The following is a 7,548-nucleotide window of genomic DNA, read 5'->3' as shown; positions in this document are numbered from 1 at the left end:
AGTCACCATTTTGGGGATGACGTCCATTCCCCCGCCGCACTCCAAAAATGAGAAGCAGAGGAGTGGAGAAGCCAGAATGCACTTTCAGCCTCACTCTGGAACGCACGGCAAGACGACAGTTCTGTCCTCCTACTGCAGTATTCCAGGGTGACAGCAGCGGCAATGAATGGGAGTGTGTGTGTGTGGTGGGGGTGGGGGGCACAGGGAGCGTGGGGAAGCGGAAAGCAAGGAGGGAGGGAAGGAATAGTTTTTCCTATTAGGTAAGAAAGAAAAATAAAATAACATATAAATAGGCTACTTTTTAAAAAAAGATTTTATTTATTTATTCATGAGAGAGAGGCAGAGACACAGGCAGAGGGAGGTGCAGGCTCCGTGTGGGGAACCTGATGCAGGACTCGATCCAGGAATCTGGGATCACGCCCTGAGTGGAAGGCAGATGCTCAACCACCCGGGCGTCCCATAAATAGGCTACTTTTTGATTCAGTATCAACCTGCGCCACTTCAATAGCACCCAGGCTGGCTCACTGGTTTAGCGCCTGCCTTCGGCCCAGGGCATAATCCTGGAGTCCCAGGATCGAGTCCCACATCGGGCTCCCTGCATGGAGCCTGCTTCTCCCTCTGCCTGGGTCTCTGCTTCTCTCTGTGTCTCTCATGAATAAATAAATAAAATCTTAAAAAATAATAATGACACCCAGGGGTGCACATCCCCTCACAATGTGCAGTTCTGTCCACATCTCAGAGCTTCATACAATGAGAACCCTAGCACCTTCCAGGGAGCTTGAGCCATTTTCCATTTTTATCATCATGCCCGAGACCGGGCTCAGGCTGAGCCTACACCTGCTCATTCCCCCAGTAGTACCCCTGGGAGGCTACAAAGGGGTCTGAGAAGCTGACACAGAGGCTGGGGACACTTCCAGCTGTACCTGACGCGGTGGCTCTTCAGCTTGCCTGTGGCAGTCGGGTCAGGTGCCTAAATAATCTCTTGGGATTGCAGTTCCCATTTGTAACAAAGCTCAACATCGTCTCTTGCCTCGAAAGGGAAAACAAGACTTCTCAGATGGGAGCAATGATCGGTTTGTGTTTACATGTTTGCTCCCAGGGTTGAACTTGGTACAAGCTCGACCTGGCAGCCAGAATCTCAGCAGGCTTCCCGGTGGGAACGCGATCGGCCGTGGGCTCCCGGGAGCCAGGCGTTCGCCAGGCACAGCACTTTCCAGTAACCCCAGTGGAGAAGCAGGTGCTTGAGGGGCAGAGAGCAGGGCTGCCCAACGGCCACACTACGTCCACGTTCTGGCTTTTTCGTGGCTCCTATTTCAGAGTTAGAACTCACCCGGCACCGCCCTGTGTTCGGCGTTGTGAAAATCGAAGTCCAGCATCAAAGAGTCACAGTGACGAGCAGGCTCAGATCTGGGATAAGCTTTTTTTTTTTTTTAATTTTTACTTATTTATGATAGTCACACAGAGAGAGAGAGGCAGAGACACAGGCAGAGGGAGAAGCAGGCTCCATGCACCGAGAGCCCGACGTGGGATTCGATCCCGGGTCTCCAGGATCGCGCCCTGGGCCAAAGGCAGGCGCTAAACCGCTGCGCCACCCAGGGATCCCTGGGATAAGCTTTTTGATCAAGGAGCAGCACCCAGCATTGCTCACCAGGTTGTTTCTTACCACCTTTCCTGAACCATCGTTGGCTGTCCTCTGTCTCTGAACTCAGGACTGTGGGAGTGGCTGAAATCTGCCCCTCTCTGGAGAAGGTAACTGGAGGAGAGCTGCAGGAGGTACAGAGTGTGCCAGGGGTGGGAAAAATGTGAGCTTGCTCACAAGTCTGGATTCCTGGGTGACCTCCACATTCCACAGACCCGACCGGCGACCCGTGCGTGCCGAATTTCAGCTGAGAACTTTATTGGTCTGTTAGTAGAGGTAACTTTAGAGGTAACTGAGTAAGCTTGTTCTTCTATCATAATGCCCTCTTCTCTAATGAAACAGTAGTTGAAGCAATCTTGGTCAAAACCAGGCCTCTACATATTCTATTTTTGAAACGATATGTGGACATACTGCAACCTGTTTCCCAGATTGGGGCTGTGATGATCTTTGTTATCCTTGAGTAAATATGACTTCCTTCCATTACTACACAAACACCACTTAATATTTACAGTATTCTGGAACACCCTTTCTGAACCACATGCTTTGACTTTCCTGAACCTTCCATTTTTCTCATGAAATAGACGTGAAAGATTACTTTCTGTCCAAATGAATACCTGTAACATATGTCCTAGCATCTTGTGAGATCTGGAAAGAGAAAGTAGTGTAATAATTAGCATTGCAAAAATTCCTATTCTCGTTCCTATTTATTAAGCAAATGTTCTTGGAAAGGCCTTTAAATTATAATTTATATGTTGCATATATATACATATTCTTGGAATTTCACTCAGATTTTTCTGCATAATTTTTAATGCCTTAAAATGCTTACATTTGCATTCAGCTACTCTTCTGAAGATTAATAGAACTAGCAAAAATAATCAAATTATGAACAATTTAAAAATAGGAGTTTGAACATACATGCCCATTTTTTTTTCCTTTTCATTTTTCTCAGCTATCATTTGGCCTGAAGCCTCAAAGATTTGAGAAAAGGAAAAAAAAAATCTAAATTACAAAACAGTTTATATCTTAGATTTTATCTCTTCTTTGTCTCTTTATAGTATAGACTCTGTTCTGGCCCACCCTGGCTTAGGGGTGGTGCCCAATGGCAAGGGGCAGCCTTTGCCGGCCCTCTACAGAAGGGAGGAGCACGGACACCCTGCTCCCCAAGGGATGCCACTTATCCCTTTGTGACTGCCACTGGTGGGACAAGGAGCTCTCCAGGACACAGAGGAGAGAAACGTGTTTGCTGGTCCATTCAAATGCAGCGAGATCTTGCTCCACTTTCAATCCTTGATGGTAAACCTCTCTAGAATAGATCTTAGTAAGCAAAGACTTATGGCATCCTTTAGCCTCTGTTTAATGATGAATTATCATACAAAGAGTGTAGTTATTTTGAACCTCACATATGACAGTATAACATGCAGGGCGGGCTCTCTCTAAGTGTATTCCCTAGGTCAACAACATCAACACTGGAGAGAGATTTCAGAGTTCCCTAAAAAGTAATACATCAGAATTTGTGGGGATAAGGACTCCATTTTAATAAATCCCTGGTAACTCTGATGCACTGGACAAGTGGCTACATGTCATACAGCAGCGTGAGCATATGCTCCTATAGCATAAGGAAAGAACAGTACGAGGAAACCACAGTATAAGGAGTAGGCGTCTACACCAAAGCCACAGCAATTGTGGTGTAGGACATGAGTTCCGTGACTTAGAACCCACTCCTAGTAGTAAAGTGATGGTGTAATGCTTTTTCTGTTGTTGTAAAATCCAGGTGCAAAGCACCCCAGTGTATTGACTGGCACATTGGTGGTGCTCTGTAGCATGGTGTCACTCTGATCACATATTTTCTCTTTAATGTTCAATTCTCTTCTCAACTGGTTACCAAAAAGGCTATGTGGGAAAGAAGCAGAAAATGAATGGCACAGGGTGTAGGCAAAGGCCTCATGGCATCCAAAGCACCAGTTTGGAATGAGAATGGCTGGATTGGCATCAGGCTTCTCCAATTTCTCATCTTCCACCTTTACCTACACCACTTGAGCTGGGCTGAGAACAGCCCCACAATGTCCACGGCATGTGTGCCTGGTCCAGCACGAATCCTTCAGCTCTTTAGTGACTATCCAGTGCAGCTTTAACCCCACTGATGATAACTTCCTTCCTGGAGTGTGCTTCTCTGTGCTCTCCATGATGCTGCATCTTCACGCTTTTCCCTCTATTTCTTTGGGGCTCCTTCTTCATCTTCGGTCCAAATCCCAAGTGTGGGCATTCCTCGATCCTGAACTCTGTCCTCTGCTCTGTGTAGTCTCTCACTGCTTGTCATCGACAGCCCATGGGGTCCAAACTCCCATCCGCCCATGAATGCCTAGTAACTTCCAATCTCCACCCAGAGCTCATCTCTGGGTTGCAGACTTGGGCTTCCCACTTGAAGTCCCCACCTGGCTGTCTCAAAAGCATGGCAACTGAACAAAGTCTTACCCTCTATATGCCTCATGCCTACTTGGTCCTTCTCTGCTGTTTCCTACCAGTGAATGTCCCCTCCACTCTCCATCTGCTGACTCCTTAGGCCTTTGTTTTCCTCACTCCCCATACCTACCCATCGAATTGGGTGCTTATCTTCCAAATCCCAGCGCTGTCCCCCTTGCTCCGCCTATCTCCAACGCCATGGACCTTGGCCAGGCTGCAGCCACCTCTCCTCTGGATTAATGCAATGGTCTCCTAATTACTTCTCCATGCTTCTTGTCTTTATGCCACAGTCAGAAATGGCCTTAGAAAAAGACTAACTTGGTTGTGTCCTCCTTCCCTTAGGGTGATTAACAGGATTAAGTCCTGAGCTCAAGCCCACTCTTGTTTGGGGGTTGCTAGACTTGGTTGACTGAGCCTGGCTGCTCCCTTCTCCTTCACTAGACTCTGAATCTTCAGATCACCTGTTCCCACCCACGTGAGGGCACAGGGTCAGATGTTCCCTCTGCCTATATACGTCCTCTCTTCCTTTCTTTGATGGCTAACTCTTCACACTTCTTTTACATCTCCAATCAAATATCAACCTTGGCGTGGCCCTCACTAGCCACCAGGCAGAGCCAGGCTCCCTGTTATGTAGTCTCCTAGCACCCTGCCACTGCATTTTTTCCCTTCTTCCCACACATTTCACACTTGTATTTATTTGTGTGGTTACTTGACTTTTGTCTGTCTTTTTGAGGAGACCAGAAGCTCCATGAAGACAAGAACCAACACTGTTTTGCTCCTTGTGAGGATTGAGGCAAAACAATCCTCCTCCAGCTGGTTCTCAGCAAAACTTCAGGGAATCCAGGACAAAGACAGGAAAGCAGAGCGTGAGTAAATCCTCATTATCCACAGGATCCGGCACTGCCTGCCTTCCTTCTTCAAGCTTCCCACTGTCAATCATAAGGATGCTCCGTATCTTCCAGGATCTCATCCCTTCACCGTGAAAAGTGAGGAGAAAGGTGATGGTGGAGAAGCCTGGAGGCGCAGATGTGAAGCAGACTGGCCAGGACAAGGAGGAAGAGTGGGGTCTAACTACCAGTGCCGCCATTACTACCACCGTCATGTCCAGGAACTTCACCTCGGTTCCCAGAAGAGATTTATCCTTGTTTCATTTTGATATCAAGAATGAGTAGAGGACATTATTCTCTCTCTCTTTTTTTTTTTAATTCTCAAGAAGGGTTTGTAAATGTCTGTAATTGCATTTTCCCTGAAAATCTGGAAGATTTCATCAGTAAAATTGCATGAGGCTGATGATTTTCTTTGAGGAAAGACTTTTAAATACTTACTCAATTTGTCTAATGCTTATGAGATTGTTTAAACCTTCTAATTCAAATAGAGATCATCTCAGATTTTTCAAAAGCCAATTTTAGTATATTTCTAGGAACATATCCCTGTTTAGATTTTTATAATTTTGAAAAACATTTCCAATCTCTACTTATGCTCCTCTTTGCAGCCCTATTGTTGACTATTTGAGCTTCTCTCCACCCCCATTTGATCTCGATCAATCTTGCGGGAAGTTTATTTGCCATTGTTTCTGACAACCAGTTTTTGACATCGTTGACTCTGCCTATTTCATTTCTTTCTTCTTAATTTGTCTTGTCTTCCCTTCTACTTTCTGTTGTTTTGCTTTTCTTAAATTCTTGAAAGGAGCTTGGTTTATTAATAATTCATTAATTTTCTCTTCTACTATAATGTCCTGAAGTTATCCGTGAGCTCTTCTGCTGCTACTCGGTGTGCCCAGACACCTGCTATTCTAGGTAGTGTTTTCTTGCATTCTTTCCCTTTGCATTTTGGCTTCTCTTGAACTGATGTTTGACCTATAAATTAGAAGTTTTCAAAGCCTCTCAATATATTCTGTTTCTTCACATTCCTGTCCTCTTTCTGATTTACAAGTGGGTTGCACTGGAGTCCAAGAATGTGGCCTGCTTTATTTTGACTCCTTGGAATTCATTTAGACTTACCTTGTGGCACACGCAGTGCACGAGATTGATGTGAATGTTCCTTGAGTAATGAAAATAATAGCATCCTCAAATTGTTGAGCAGAGTTTTCATTATATGGCCATTATATCCAGCTTGTTAATTGTGCTGTTGAAATCCCCCTGTCTGAGCTACACATTTTCTGCCTGACCTGTCAGTAGCTAACCAAGTTATGTGAGTGCATCCCAGGCTGCCAACGACTTTGCTCACATCTCCTTCGAACTCTATCAATTGTTTGTTTTTATATTTGCAGCTATTTTATTACATCCATAAATATTTCAAATTTTTATACCTCCTGGGCAATTTAAACCTAAGTTAAGATATAATGACCCTCTTCATCTGTAATAATAGTTTTTACCTTTTAGCCTTTTGTTTTCTGATATTAGTATGACTGTGTCAGATTTTTTTTGGTTGTTATTTGCCTGGTACATGGTTTTCGGTTAATTACCTAAGCAATTTCTATGTTCTTGTGCTTTAGGATTATCTCTTGTAAAAGGCATATAATTTGATTTTCAAAGTCCCATCTGGAAAGCTCTATCTCTTACTTCCCAAATGTATTCCTTGCGATTATTAATATACTTGAAATTATTTCCACCACTGCACTGTGTGCTTTCTATTTGGTCTTCTGTTTTCTGTATCACTTTTTTTTATTATTATTCTCCTTTCACTTATTTCATATACATGACAAATATTTTATTTTATATATATTATTTATATATATTTTATACATTTCCATTTAAAATAGCAAGCCTAATGTTAATTCAGTATATCTACTCTTCTCATGAACAAGGCAAGGACCCAGGATCTCTCCTATCACCCCTCACAAGGCTCACTTGCTATTGCTTGCCATATGATCTCAGTATTAATTTTATCCCAGTAAATTAAACATTTCAGTTACTGTCCTATAAGCCAATATTGGCTAAACTTGCCCACCTGCTCCCAGGCCACTTGCTCAGAACACTATTTTGGAGGTGCTTTTGATTCTCTCTGAAGCTGTCCCAGAAAATCTCTTTATTTCACTCTTGATCTTGAGAGATAATTTTGTCATTTATAGGACTGTAGACTGATGGTTTTTTTTTTCATTCCTTTATTTTTTTTAAAGATTTTATTCATTTATTCATGACACACAGAGAGAGGCAAAGACATAGGCAGAGGGAGAAGCAGGCTCCCTGCAAGGATCCCATTGTGGGACTTGATCCTGGGACTCCAGGATCACACCCTGGGCCAAAGGGAGGTGTTAAACCACTGAGCCACCCAGGCATCCCTTTCTCATTCCTTTAAAGATATCATTCTACTTTCTTCTGATTTCATTGATTTTAATCAGCTCAGAAAAATTTTCAGTTATCAGCCTTTCTTTATTCTCTCCCTCATATTCTATTTTCTTGGTCATTTTACATCTTGAGTCTGATTCTTACAGTATGTGAAGTGTTTGA

At 43.8% G+C, this 7,548-nt stretch overlaps 1 long non-coding RNA gene across 2 annotated transcripts; it reads left to right on the top strand.

The window, feature by feature from the left end:
- Positions 1–1,144: 1,144 nt before the first annotated feature.
- LOC121477054 lies at positions 1,145–6,675 on the top strand. Of its 2 annotated transcripts, none has more exons than XR_005984084.1 (3): positions 1,145–1,749; positions 4,833–4,965; positions 5,062–6,675. It is a non-coding gene; the product is annotated as an uncharacterized LOC121477054 (long non-coding RNA). The 2 variants fall into 2 exon arrangements; XR_005984085.1 differs by lacking the exon at positions 1,145–1,749 and adding an exon at positions 1,796–1,927.
- The last annotated feature ends 873 nt before the right edge of the window (positions 6,676–7,548 follow it).

The sequence above is a fragment of the Vulpes lagopus genome, chromosome 16, assembly GCF_018345385.1.
Source record: "Vulpes lagopus strain Blue_001 chromosome 16, ASM1834538v1, whole genome shotgun sequence".
Taxonomy (NCBI): Eukaryota; Metazoa; Chordata; class Mammalia; order Carnivora; family Canidae; genus Vulpes; species Vulpes lagopus.
This window is presented reverse-complemented; position numbering and strand designations above follow the sequence as displayed.